The 14,974-nt window shown below is 39.7% G+C and overlaps 1 non-coding gene across 1 annotated transcript; it reads right to left on the minus strand.

Annotated features, from left to right (window-relative positions):
* Positions 1–437: 437 nt before the first annotated feature.
* Positions 438–544, minus strand: LOC147280155 (small nucleolar RNA R71). Its single transcript, XR_015123715.1, has one exon. It is a non-coding gene; the product is annotated as a small nucleolar RNA R71 (small nucleolar RNA).
* Between the last annotated feature and the right edge of the window lie 14,430 nt (positions 545–14,974).

Consider the following 14,974-nt stretch of genomic DNA (forward strand, 5'->3'; position numbering starts at 1 on the left):
TAGTTCAACCAGGATTTCCTGTTTCAATCAGGATTTCTCATTTCTGGCTCCGCAATGATGGTTCTAGACTTGATGTTTCCTAGTGTGACTAGGAATCCTCATTCGACTAGGATTTCGGCCTCTTTCCTGGTTTGACCAGGATTTCTCCACTTTTCCTAGTTTGACTAGGAAACGTCTAAAAATGGCTCTTTTGGCTCCTTTTCACTTCTTTGCTCATTTTATCCTATAAAAACAAAAAAAAAAACTAACAACACACAAAATATCGAGTTCTTGCACTCTGAGTTAGGGAGTTAGTATCATAAAATAGTGTAAAATGAGCACTCAACAAGGACAAGGCCAAGAAGTGGTTACTTTCGCTTCCAAGTGCATCCATCTCGACATGGGATGACCGTTCTGACAAGTTCTTGAAGAAGTTCTTTCCCGCTGCCAAGACGAATGAGATTAGGAAAGAAATCTTGGGTTTTGTACAAAGGGCTGATGAACCATTTCATGAGCCATGGGAGCGCTTCAATGAGTCTCTGAATATTTGTCCCCATCATAACTTTGAGCCATGGTACTTGATGAGTTTCTTTTATCAAGGATTGTTGGAGAGGGACCAATCAATGGTTGATGCTGCATGTGGAGGATCATTTATGGCCAAGACCAACGAGGAGGCTAAGGAATTATTTGAGTCATTGGCACTGAATTCGCAGCAATGGAAATTTAATCGCACTAAGGGAACGTCAAAAAGAGGAGTGTATGGGGTTGCAGCTGTACCAAATGCCATAGAGAAGGAGATTGCCGAAATCAAGACAATGGTTAAGCATTTGGCCCTTCCACAAGAGAAAGTAAGTGAGAATGATCAAGAGTGTAACATGGAGCAAGTGAATCAAGTTGGGAACTTCAAAAGGGAGCTGAACGATCCATATTCAAATTCTTACAATCCTGGATGGAGGAACCATCCCAATTTTAGGTGGAGCAATAATGGTCAACAAGCAAGTGGAAGCAATAGTGGACAACAAGGGAATGGTAATCAGAATTTTCGGCCCTATGCCCTAATGCCGATAGGACCTCTTTGGAGGATAAAATTGCTCAAATTGCTCAAAGTACTACAGCCCTTGCTCAAAGCACTAATTCTTTTATGCAGGGGACTGAGCAACAACTTCAAGGCAACTCTAAGGCTATTGCGAGTTTGGAGGTGCAATTGGGGCAGATTGCTAATGCTTTGGGGCAAAGAGAGCAAGGCAAGTTACCTAGCCAACAGGTAGTCAATCCTAAAGGAGCTGAGTATGTCAATGCAATAACTAGGACTACAAGGAAGGTCAAGAGGGGAAGGAGAATCCAAGTCATTGAAACTGGAGAAGTAATTGAGATTTATGATGATGATGAGGAGGAGGACCCAAGCATGGTTGAGGAATACTCAAGTGAGTTCGAGCCACCCCATTTGCCTAAATATGTCAATAAGTTTCCATCAACTGTGCAAGAGCTGAAAATAATTGAGAAAGGAGTAGAGATGAGGGAGTACAAGTTTCAGATGAGATTAAGCATTATTTGTTCACTCACCTCCCAAGGACGAAGAAGGATCCTGGGCCGTTCATCATATCTTGCAATATAGGGGAGTTTGAAATCAAGAAAGCTTTGATGGATGATGGGTCTGCAATCAATGTCATGCCCTTGATTGTGTTCCATGAGCTTGGATTTAGAGAGGCTGATTTGCAAGACTTTAACGCTGAAATTGGTTTTGGGAACTCAACTACTGCTATGCCCGTGGGTTTGCTTGTGGATGTGTTGGTTAAATGCAAAGGATTTCTCACTCCTACTGATTTTGTGGTGCTAGATGTGCCAAGGATCACAAGCGACACTTCACTTATACTTGGAAGGTCGTTCTATGCACTAATTGGATGGAGTTTAGGTCAAAGACTATGATGATGCGTTTTACTCACTTGGGTCGAGTTGAATCGTTTCAAGTCACTGAAGATCTCCCACAAAATGCTGACCTTGTTGAGTATGATGAAGACAAAGAGGAGTTAATGAAATTTTTCAAGTATCTCGAGGTTGATAACGCCAAGGGTAGTACAAATGGAGGAAAAATGAAGAGAGAACGCGAGTAGTAGAATTGGCAATGTCTGGCTGGAAACGTAAAATCAAGCGCTGATTGGGAGGCAACCCAAGTTTTTGAAGAGAAGAGGAGAAGCCGAGTCTAGGAGATCGAGGAGACTTTGCAGCTAGAAGAAGGCCGACTACTTGCTTATGCAAGTAACAAATTTCTATCTATCTTTGCTTTATGAGACAATCGCAATTTTAATTTCTTTTTGGTGTGTTTTATGGATATTGTTTATTTCCTTAACTTAATTGAGCATGCATGGTTGTTATTTCTTTCACATTGAGGGCAATGTGTCATTTAAGTTTGGGGGAAAAGGTAAGTTCTTTCGTTTTTGTCCTTAGATTTCTAGGGTTTTAGAAAAAAAATTTCAAAATTTTGGCCCAGAGGTTCGGTCCTCTCCTTGGAGGTCCGGTCCTCTCTCATTGGGGACCGGTCTTCTCTGTGCACTTCCTAGAGCCATGCTCTCTGGAGGTTCGGTCCTCTCCTTTGAGGACCGGTCCTCTAGAGCAATTTAAAAAAAAAAAATTTTAGTTTTGTTTTCAATTAGGGTGACAAACCCATATCAAAATGCAATCATCTAAGTGTCATTACATCTTTGTGAGGTAATTGATCCTTAGAATTTTATTGCAACATTGTTTTTAAAATAAAGTTTTTGAGTCTTTTAGTTTTAGAGTCCCCAACAAGTTGATGAATTGTTTATAGCCATTGAAAAGCATGTTTAGCATTCATTATATAGGTTATGTGTTCTTGTTTTTCTAATGTTGTTTCATAACCTATTTCATGATTCTTTGTAATTAAACCTTGTTTTCATAAGCTTAAGTTGTGATTTGCATGACTAGAGATACATATGCATGATAGAGGAGACTTATATGACCTAAGTGAGCCATTGAGCCCTGTACTTCAATTCTTGAGTGTGTTTATACTTACTCTAATCCTTTCTTGTCATTTAAGTCGTTGTTTGATCTCATTGTTCATTCGTTTGTTCAAATGCTTGAAATACACATGATTTGAATCATTGAACTAGAACTTCTCTATTAGTCTATGCAAAACATGTCTATAACTACATGGATCTTAGGAGATGATTTTAGGCCTTGTTTGTGTTACCTAGAGCCAAAAGCTAACCCTTTGTGTTTTATCCTTAGTTACCCCTTTTGAGCCTTATAGCCTTTTTCTTTTTTAACCACATTATATACCTAACCCTAAGTTTGGGGGAGTTACACCCCTACCCTGTTTACCTTTTATCTATGGTTTTGCATTGATTTTATGGCTTAGAGGTTGAAAATAAATAAGAATAGCTTGAAGCAAAAAGAAAGAGAAATGTGCTGAAAAGAGTGTATGCCGTACCTAAGAGGAATTGAACGAAAGAAAAAAAGAAAAAAAAAAGAAAGAAGGGACGGTTTCAAAAGAAAAAAAAAATGATGATGAAAGGTACTCAAATGTCCAAAGCTCAAGCTATGAAGTGCAAGTATGCAAGGTATGCCTCTAAAGTGTTATTCTGTGTTGCAAAACCATAGTTTGTAGCCTTTGTATTATCCTTTCATTTCAATATCATATCCCTACCACAAGCCTACGTTACAACCTTTAGTAAAGCCCTATTTGATTTTAAGGGAAATGTAGTATAAAATGTGGAGTCTAGATGAAAGAGAAGCCTATGGTGATTGATTCTATTTCAAGTTTTTGATATTCCTTTCATGAGATCATTGCTTCCTTTCAAATGTGCCTTTCTTTCATGCCAATATGTGAGCTATTTGTTTTTGTTTACATAAATTCTCTCACATATAATTTTGAGTGCATAATTCAACCCAATTTCTGAGTGCTTTATTGTTGAGAGTATGCCTTAGTGAGGATTGGGGTTCAATCTATGTTGTTTATGTTATTTTAGTCTTGTTTATCTAACACTTGAGTTTATGTTAAGGATAGTCTATATGTACAATAGAGGAGTGAGGTATGTTGTTGAAGCATTATTAGAATAAGAAGATTGAATAACCTATATGCCTTGCTTTGCTATGATTATTGGTGGCTAAACTCATGAAATCATTTGTTGGGAAAGTTTGTTGGGTCAGTTTTGAGTCTTTTCTTTATTTTGTTTGCTCGAGGTCTAGCAAAGTCTAAGTTTGGGGGTGTGTTGAGTGTCCAATTTGCATCATTTTATGATACTAATTCCCTAACCTAGAGTGCAAGAACTCGATGTTTTAGGTCTTGTTAGTTTGTTTTAGTGTTTTGTAGGCTAAATGAAGCAATGATGGAGAAAAAAGCTAAATGAAGCTATTTTGAGCTAAAAATGGAAAAAATGAGAAAAAAAATCTTGAGAGAATCTTCTAGAAGGATCTGGAATCTGGAAGAAATCTTTGAAGAATCTCAAACAAAATCTTTTGGGGAATCTTTTTGGTCAGGGTTGACTTTTGGTCGAAGTGAATGGTCAAAGGTCAAAGTCAATGGTCAACCATGCCACATCATCACATGACATGGACCACACATGCAGCCTATGCGCATAACCCTAGCCCAAAGGACCAAGGCCATGCGCCTATTGCAAGCCCAAATGGAGGAAGCCCAAGTGGTGCCATTGAGGGTCCAAGAGCCCAAGTGTATGCCGCACCCACTCAACTGATCCAAGACCCAAGGAATGAATCCTTCATGCTCAAGGAAAATCTCACAAGATTCAGTTAAAGATCACAAGGAATCCTAGTTGAAAAAGAAGTCAAAACCCTGGGAAATTGAACATGAATTTCGACAGTGATTCTGTACCTCTACAGATCGAATCAGGTGTCATGCCATACATGTTTGAAAGCTACGGATGTTAGCTTCACAGGAAATTTTACGGATTTCGATTCCGAGTTGCGTAGCTCAAGATATAGCCATTTTAGTGAAGGTAGCGCAGCAGTTCCGCGAGCAGAAACGGAAGTGACGCCCAAAAGAGTCCAAATTCAGCCCAACGCCCAACTCTTTGCTGAAAACCCTAGCCTTGTGGGACAAGGAAAGCTTCACCTTTTCGCACCTATATAAGGACCCCATTCTCCCATAATTCAGAACACAATTTAATTTTAGCTCTTCAATACTTTTCAGATTTCTAGAGAGAGAGTAGTCGACATTAAGAGAGAAAAGAAGAGAGCCACTTTGCCGTAAGCCCTAGCTAACCCTAGCCGTGAGGAATAGCTTGTGTGGTCTCTCTTGTTGAATGTTTTCTTAGAACAAAATAAACATCTATTTCATTCCAAGTATACTCGCAAGTGCACGAATCCCATCAGTAGCAAAGCGTACAAGCACGAGGTCGATCCCACAGGGAATTGTTAATAAACAACAAATCAATAGAATAACTAAATGGGGGCTTTTGGAAAGATGGAACACACGCACACATCACCACACGCACACACCCTTTATTCTATCTTGCAATGTTAAGTTTTCAGTTTCAAATCAGATAAGCATGCAAAAACCATCCAAGGCTAATGACAGTTAATTTGAACACAACATATTAAAGTTTGATTGCTAAAAAGGTTTAGCTAGTTACTTTCTCGCAATTGTTCTCCTAATGCATAAACTAAGAGCTTTTTGGGCCTTCCTTAGCCAGTTAACCTACATGTTCCCTAGTTCAAGCTAAGATAGCTGTTACCCATGCAGGAGTCATTAAGTTTTATGAGAACGTCAAACATGCACAACATATAAGCTTTGACTATTTCCTTATAGAGGTTGCCCAACCCCACTACCAAGAATAATCCCTTATTCCCTTGTTACTTTTGGTTTAGTGTCTTTGACAATTTCACAGCTAAACCTAACAATTAAACTAGACGCAATTACCCTAAGGTGGCCAGTCAAAAGATGCAAACAACTAGTGACGGGTTCAAATAGATAGTGGAAATATAATACATGCAAACATCAAACTAACAGCCCAAGAGACGAATAAACGATTTGTTAGAACATGCAAATCCATTAATCAACCTACAACTAACATGCGAGATAGAATAATTAACTACATAACTAAATTAAATAAACTAAAACAGCAACAATAAATAAAATCGCAATTCATTCTTAACAATGAAATCAGAAACGCAATGTTAACAAATTAAAAGGCATAAACTAAACAACTAAATTAAAATGCATAAACTAATGAAAATCTGAAACATGCATTAAATAAAATCAGAATTATAAACTAATTAAATTCCGAACCATAATTCAACAATAAAACAGAACACTAGAAGAAAAATCAAAAGGAAACAAGTGAGAGGGGCTGCGGCATGGCAAGGAAGAGAAGGCACCTTGCACAAGCAATTGGCTCACGGATATGGTGAGCTAGGGCTTGCGGCTTAGGGTTGCTCTTCCTTGCTGCCACGCCACTCCCTTCTCTCTCTCAATGTATTTTCAGCAAGCTCTCTCTAAAAACCTAAAATCTGAAATTAAAAACCTAAAACAGAAAATAAACTAAGAGGCAAGAAAATTCGGTCCTTAGGGTTCTGAATTGATAAGATATATATAGAGGTCAAATCCTTGAGAGACAACGATAGGACTTGCGGCACAACTAGGGTTTCCTCTTCCTTGTGGCTTGCGGCAAAGCTAGGGTTTCTAGTTTGTGGGCTTGCGGCAAAGGCATGGCCCTTTGGGCTTAAGTGGCGCATGCAATCAATTAGGGCTTCCTCCCTTGCGCATGGGCTGCTGGTCTTGGGCTTTGATGGTGCATTGGGCTCACATGTGTTGGGCTGAAATGACTTGCACAAGATGGGCTAGGGTTTCACTTCATGGGCTTCCACCTTAGGCTCGCACCTTGGGCTTGTGCATAGGGCTTCTTGGGCTGCTAGGGTTTGGCGCATGCATGTGCATGCATGGGCTGCCACCTTGGACCTTGCGCATAGGCTTGGGCTGCTAGGGTTTGGCGCATGCATGTGCATGCCTGGCCCATATTGAGTTCGGCATCTCTTAGGCCCATGGCCCATTTGACTTATTGACTTCCATCTTTTACCCTTGACCATTGACTTTTGACTTCCCATTTTGCCCCTCATTTCCATTTGAATTCAAATTCATTTCTTCCCTCTATTCATTTCCATGGATGTCCACCACCTTCTAGAAGCTTCTGGAACCTTGACCATATAGAGTTGACTTTGACCAACATTTCCTAGTGCAACTAGGATTCCTTGAAAATGAAGGATTCTTTTTCCATTTCGACTTCTCGTAATGACCATATTGCCCCTGGGGTCTCCTAGTGTCATTAGGACTCATTTCCCTAGTTGGGTTAGGTTTCCTAGCTCAACCAGGATTTCCTGTTCAATCAGGATTTCTCATTTCTGGTTCCGCAATGATGGTTCTGGACTTGACGTTTTCTAGTGTGACAAGGAATCCTTATTTGACTAGGATTTCTGCACTTTTCCTGCTTTGACTAGGAATTCACTCATTTTCCTAGTTTGACAAGGAAATGTCCCAAAATGGCTCAATTTGCTTCTTTTTCCTATTTCTGCTTCATTTGACCTGAAAACACAAAAACAAGATAAGAGACACAAAATATCGAGTTCTAACACTCTAGGTTAAGGAATTAGTATCATAAAGTGATGCAAAATGCACACTCATCACACCCCCAAACTTAGATTTTGCTAGTCCTCAAGCAAATAAAGGAAAGAAAAGACTCAAGACTGACTCTGACATCCCAACAACTGAATTCATGTACACAACAATTAATCACATAGGAAAGTAAGGCATATAAATTGTATTCTCCAAATTCTAATAACATTTCAAATAACGTACCTTACTCCTCTATTCAACTCCAAACATAATAAATTCAACTCCAAGTTTTAGACAAACAAAACTAAATCAATACATACATAATAAATTCAACTCCAATTCTCACTATGGCATACTCTCAATGATAAACACTCAAGAATTGGGTTGATATGTGCACTCAAAAGTATATGTGAGAGGAAATATGTAACAAAAGCAATTAGCTCACATATGTACATGAAATAACGGCACATTTTAGAAAGAAATACTGATCTCATGGAAAGGAATCCAAATGCTTGAAATAGAATCAATGACCATAGGCTCCCTTCTCAAATAGACTCCACATAAGTATAATACACACCTCTTGAGATCAGCTAAGGCTTTAATAGGGTTATAATGAAGGCTTAGGCTAGGATAGGTATTGAAATGAAACGGAAACACAAAGGGCTAAATCCATGGAATTGAGAGCATTAATAGAACATTCTGAGGTACACTTTGCTTCCTTGCACTTCATACCTCAATTTGAACTCTTTTTGCTCATTTTTTTTTCTTTTGAAACCGCCCCATCTCTTTTCTTTGATTTCTTTTCTTTTTCTTTTCTTTGGGCACGACATACATACTTTTCTAACACATTTTTGTATGAGCTATGCATTTTCACTTCTTTTTCACATCAATCAACATGTAGACAACTTGCAATACCATAAAAAGGATAGAACGGGTAAAAGGGGTGTAACACCCCCAAACTTAGGGTTTGGTATGGGGTAACAAAGGAAACGGCTTAAAAGGGTCAAAATGGGTAACTAAGGATAAAACATGTAATGGGTAGGCTTTCAAGCTATGAGGTACACAAACAGGGCCTAAATTCATTTCTCAAGAGTTATGCATATACCACATGCTTTGTGTACACAAGAAAAGAGTTCTAGCTCATTGATTCAAGATTATGCATATTCCAAGCAAATGACCAAATGAAAGATAATGAGATCAAAACAACGACTTATATGACAATGATAGAATCAGAGTGGCGCGCAACACTCAAGAATTGAAGAACAGGGCTCAAAAGCTCACTTAGGTCATGCAAGTCTACTCTATTAGAAATGTTAATCACAACCTAAATTCATATCAACAAGGCCAAATGACATAGAATTGCAAGATATGTAATGGAACACTATTAGAATGAAGAGAACACCAAATATACACACAATACTAAAACATGCTCATAACAATCATGCACAATCAAATCAATTAGTTGGGGACTCAAAACGACCTGAAAAAATGACTCAAAAACTTTGATTTTTAAAACAATGTTGCACACTTCTAACGAATCACATCCATCACTAAGGTGAATGAGATCTAATGAAAACGTGCATTTTCATGTGGGTTTTGACACCCTAAGTTTAAAAACATAAGTAAAGTTTTTTTCCTAACCTAAAAACACCAAAAACAAATTTTTTTTTTCTTTTTTCTAAAAACACTTAAAACACTTGTTCTAACCTAAAAACACTAATAAATGACACATGCCTTTTCCCCCACACTTAAATGATACATTGCCCTCAATGTATAAGAATAAATGCATGAATGATCAAATTAAGCGAAACGGGAAATTGCAACTATCCAAAACCAAATGAACGCAACAAAATAAGAAATTGTCTTATCAAGCGAAATAAAGAAACTGTTTACTTGCATACGCAAGCGTGGACACTCCAAGGGTAGGCGCGGCCTCCTTGATCCTCGATGACTCCTCCTCGATTATTCAAAACAAAAACTTGGGTTGCCTACCAATCAGCGCTTGTTTTTCTGTCTTCAGCCTGACATTGCCTCTCCTTTAATTGCGTCCTTTCCTCTTCTTCTTGCCATTGCTACTCTCGGCACTCCCTAAGAACGAACTGAAGAAGCTCTCCATCTCTAACTTCTCATCTCCATAAAAAGTGATCTCCTCGCTCTGCGGCGGCTCGGAAGTGAGACAATACACCTCTTTCTTGGTGTTGTGCCGAATCTTCATGGTGCTCTCCATTGCTTTGTACTCCATGTTAGAGGTGCACAAAAATGGTCTCCCAAGAATAATAAAAACGTCACCCAGAAGTCTCGGCACATCTAGCACTATGAAATCAGAGGGAATTAGTAAATTACGTCATCTAACCAAAACATCCACAAGCATACCGAGGGCTTTCTCGACTGAAGAGTTGGCGAAGCGAATGTTCAAATCAAACGGGTGTAAATCAGCTTCCACAAATCTAAGCCTCTTGAACACCACCAGCGGCATGACATTGATAGCGGAGCCATTGTCAATTAAGGCATCGGCGATCTCATACTCCCCTATGCTGCACAGTATGACCAATGAGCCCGGATCTCTCTTCTTGCTTGGAAAAGATGCAAAGAGATAACCACAAATCTCCCTAGGAATGTTGTGACTATGCCCTTGCTCCTCAACCTTCTTCTCAATAGACTTCAATTCCCTCATGGTTACTGGAAATTTGGTGACATCGATGTCCGAAATGAGAGGAATCACACGTGTATCAACTTTCTCTTCAATCATGTCTGGATCCTCCTCTTCCTCACTATCAATGATCTCAATCACCTCCTTAGTCTTAACCACTCTAACTCTTTTCTTGGATTTGTTCTCAGAATAGCATTTCCATGCTCCTCATTCTTCGGGTTGACGATGGGCTGTGTGGCCAGCGAGGGTGCTGAAAAGTGACTCAGGGGCTGCGGCACTTTCTGATTTGTCTCAGCCATTTCGACGCTTCCAATATCCTCACTACTCAAATCTAAAGCACTAGGTTGAGGGCTGACTTGTAAAGTACCTAACGCTTCGTTTTTGAGCCTCTCTAACCTTGCAAAGACTTCAGGTTCATAGAACACACCTAATCAAGAGCAAACACACAATCAATAGAAAAGATGCTGTTGATGTGTTTTCTTAGAACAAAATAAACAATTATCTCATTCTAAGTATACTCGCAAGTGCACGAATCGCATCAATAGCAAAGCGTACAAGCACGATGTCGATCCCACATGGAATGGTTAATATACAACAAATCAATGCAATTAATCACTAGAATAACTAAATGGGGGGTTTTGGAAGATGGAACACACGCACACATCACCACACGCACACACCCTTTATTCTATCTTGCAATGTTAAGTTTTCAATTTCAAATCAGATAGGCATGTAATAACCATCCAAGGCTAATGACAGTTAATTTGAACACAACATATTAAAGTTTGACTGCTAAAAAGGTTTGGCTAGTTACTTTCTCGCAATTGTTCTCCTAATGCATAAACTAAGAGCTTCTTGGGCCTTCCTTAGCCAATTAACCTACATGTTCCCTAGTTCAAGCTAAGGCAGCTGTTACCCATGCAGGAGTCATTAAGTTTTATGAGAACGTCAAACATGCACAACATATAAGCTTTGACTATTTCCTTATAGAGGTCGCACAACCCCACTACCAAGAATAATCCCTTATTCCCTTGTTACTTGTGGTTTAGTGTCTTTGACTATTTCACAGCTAAACCTAACAAATAAACTAGATGCAATTACCCTAAGGTGGCCAGTGAAAGGATGCAAACAACTAGTGACGGGTTCTAATAGATAATGGAAATTTAATACATGCAAACATCAAACTAACAGACCAAGAGATGGATAAACGATTTGTTAGAACATGCAAATCCATTGATCGACCTACGACTAACATGCAAGATAGAATAACTAACCTACATACTTAATTTAAATAAATAAAAACAGCAACCAACAATAATGAAATCCCAATTCATGCTTGCTAAAGAAATCAGAAACGCAAAGTTAACAAAATTAAATGCATGCACGAATTGAAATCAGAACCACAACTAAACTAGATTGAAAAATATAAACTAACTAGAATCTGAAACATGCATTGAATAAAACAAAAGCTTTAAACTAATTAAATTCAGCAACTCAATTAAATAAATTCAGAAATATAAACTAGATAAATTTAGAAGCATAACCCAACATAAAATCAAAATTCTAGAAGGAAAAAGGAAACAAAAATCAGAGATGCAAACACATGGGGGCTGCGGCAAGGAGAGAGGAAGAAGGAGGCACCTAGCAAGCAGGAGGAACTCACGGCAAGGTGAGCTAGGGCTTGCGGCAAGGCTGATTCCTTCTCTCTCTCACTTGTCACGCCACCCTCTCTCTCTAAGTCTCTCTGAATTCGGCTCTCTCTCACTCTCTCTAACTTCTGAAAATAAAAACCTAAAACTGAAAATAAAACTAGCAGGAGGTAAGAGGATCTCTGGGTTATGAAGTATATGATATATTTATAGAGGTGCAATCCTTGAGAGGCAAGGAGAAGGTAACTTGCGGCAGCAGCTAGGGTTAGGGTGAATCAGGCCTTGCGACATGGGCTGCTCCTTGGGCTTAAGTGATTCACGCCTAGCCTAGCTAGGGTTCCTTCCTTGTGCATGGGCTGCTGGTCTTGGGGTTTGTGCTTGCATGTTGGGCTGAAGTGGCTTGCACAAGATGGGCTAGGGTTTCACTCCATGGGCTTCCACCTTGGGCTTGCATCTTGGGCTTGCGCATGGGCTCCTTGGCTGCTAGGGTTTGCATGGCATGCATGCGCATGCATGGGCTGCCATCTTGCTCCTTACGCATGGACTTTGGGCTGCTAGGGTTTGGGCCCATGCATGTGTGCATGCATGGCCCATCTTGGTTCGGCATCCCTAGGGCCCATGGGCCCTTGACTTTTGACTTCCCATTTTGCCCCTCATTTCCATTTGAATTCAAATTCATTTCTTCCCTCCATTCATTTCCATGGATGTCCACCACCTTCTAGAAGCTTCTGGAACCTTGACTTTGTAGAGTTGACTTTGACCAATATTTCCTGGTGCAACTAGGATTCCTTGAAAATGAGAGATTCTTTATCCATTTCGACTTCTCGTAATGACCATATTGCCCCTGGGGTCTCCTAGTGTCATTAGGACTCATTTCCCTAGTTGGGTTAGGTTTCCTAGTTCAACCAGGATTTCCTGTTCGAATCAGTATTTCACATTTCTGGCTCTGCAATGATGGTTCTGAACTTGATGTTTCCTAGTGTGACTAGGAATCCTCATTCGACTAGGATTTCTGCACTTTTCCTGGTTTGACCAGGATTTCACTCGTTTTCCTGGTTTGACCAGGAAATGTCCCAAAATGGCTCCATTTGCTTCTTTTTCTCATTTCTGCTTCATTTGACCTGAAAACACAAAAACAAGACAAGAAACACAAAATATCGAGTTCTAAAACTCTAGGTTAAGGAGTCAGTATCATAAAGTGATGCAAAATGCACACTCATCAGATGCTTATAAAGGCATGTCATTTATTAAAAAGTAAAAATTAACCAAAAATAAAATCTAACTAATATAACCTAATTCTAATGACTAATAAAACCAATTCATTGATATTAGACACCATTCCCCGGAAACGGCGCCAAAAACTTGTTGAATGTTTTCTTAGAACAAAATAAACATCTATTTCAGTCCAAGTATACTCGCAAGTGCACGAATCGCATCAGTAGCAAAGCGTACAAGCACGAGGTTGATCCCACAGGGAATGGTTAATAAACAACAAATCAATGCAATTAATCAATAGAATTACTAAAGGGGGGGTTTTGGAAAGATGGAACACACGCACACATCACCACACTCACACACCCTTTATTCTATCTTGCAATGTTAAGTTTTCAGTTTCAAATCAGATAAGCATGCAATAACCATCCAAGGCTAATGACAGTTAATTTGAACACAACATATTAAAGTTTGACTGCTAAAAAGGTTTGGCTAGTTACTTTCTCGCAATTGTTCTCCTAATGCATAAACTAAGAGCTTCTTGGGCCTTCCTTAGCCAGTTAACCTACATGTTCCCTAGTTCAAGCTAAGGCAGCTGTTACCCATGCAGGAGTCATTAAGTTTTATGAGAACGTCAAACATGCACAACATATAAGCTTTGACTATTTCCTTATAGAGGTCGCCCAACCCCACTATCAAGAATAATCCTTTATTCCCTTGTTACTTGTGGTTTAGTGTCTTTGACTCAGAGTGCAAGAACTCGATATTTTGTGTGTTGTTAGTTTGTTTTGTTTTTATAGGATAAAATGAGCAAAGAAAAGAAAAAGAGCCGAAAGAGCCATTTTTAGACGTTTCCTAGTCAAACTAGGAAAAGTGGAGAAATCCTGGTCATACCAGGAAATGCCGAATCCCAGACAAACTAGGATTCCTAGTCTCACAAGGAAAGATCAAGCTTGAATAAGAAGGAATCATGATGATCAGAAGCCAGAAATGAGAAATCCTAGTTGGAGCAGGAAATCCTGTTTCAACTACGAAACCTAATCCAAGTAGGAAATGGAGTCCTAATGAAGATAGGAATCATGAGGGGCAAAATGGTAATTGTGAAATTTCAAGTGCGATAGAAATCCTAAGTCAACAAGGATTCCTAGGTGGACAAGGAGAAATGGTCAAAAGTCAAAGTCAACAAGTCAAGGGTTCTAGAAGCTTCTGGAAGACATTGGGCCAAAGCACAAATGGATGAGATGAATTTCAGCCAAGGGATTGGGTTTGGGCCAGGCGTGAAACCCTAAAGAGGGTGCGGCATGGGCTTAAGTGAAACCCTAGGGGCTGGCGCATGGACTTTAGGTGATGGGCCATGCAATTGGCGCATGGGCTGAAGGAGATGGACTCAAGTGACTTGCGCAAAGGGCTGCTGTATGTGCATTGGGCTTAAGTGAGTATGGCCTTGGTCCATTAGGTCAAGTTACATCAATCCCACATTGGAGAGGAATAGAAAATGCAGCCCCACTCCCCTCTATAAATATATCTTTAAAAATCAGAAAAAGGGGTTCTGAAGTTTGGTTCTCTCTTCTTTTAATTTTCGCAACCCTAGCAGCCTTCTTCTCTTTTCTTGCCGCACACCCTTGCTCTCTTTCCCTCTTTCTTTTATTTTTCTGACGCAAACCCTAGCAGCCCATCTCTTTCTCTTCTTGTGCCGCAGTCACCATCTCTCCCTTTCTCTTTATTCTTCTTCTTTTCTTTTGTGGCCGAACCTAGCACCCACCTTTTCTTGTGTGCTTTCTTTTATTTTGTGCTGAATTGAAGACGGAGGATCAAGTGAAGCCGCAGCCACCACCACCAAGTTGCGCCACCTAGCAGCAGCTCCCTCCAGCAGCCACGCCTTCACCATCTTGCTGCAAC

The sequence above is a fragment of the Dryas octopetala genome, chromosome 7, assembly GCF_963921425.1.
Source record: "Dryas octopetala chromosome 7, drDryOcto1.1, whole genome shotgun sequence".
Classification (NCBI taxonomy): domain Eukaryota; kingdom Viridiplantae; phylum Streptophyta; class Magnoliopsida; order Rosales; family Rosaceae; genus Dryas; species Dryas octopetala.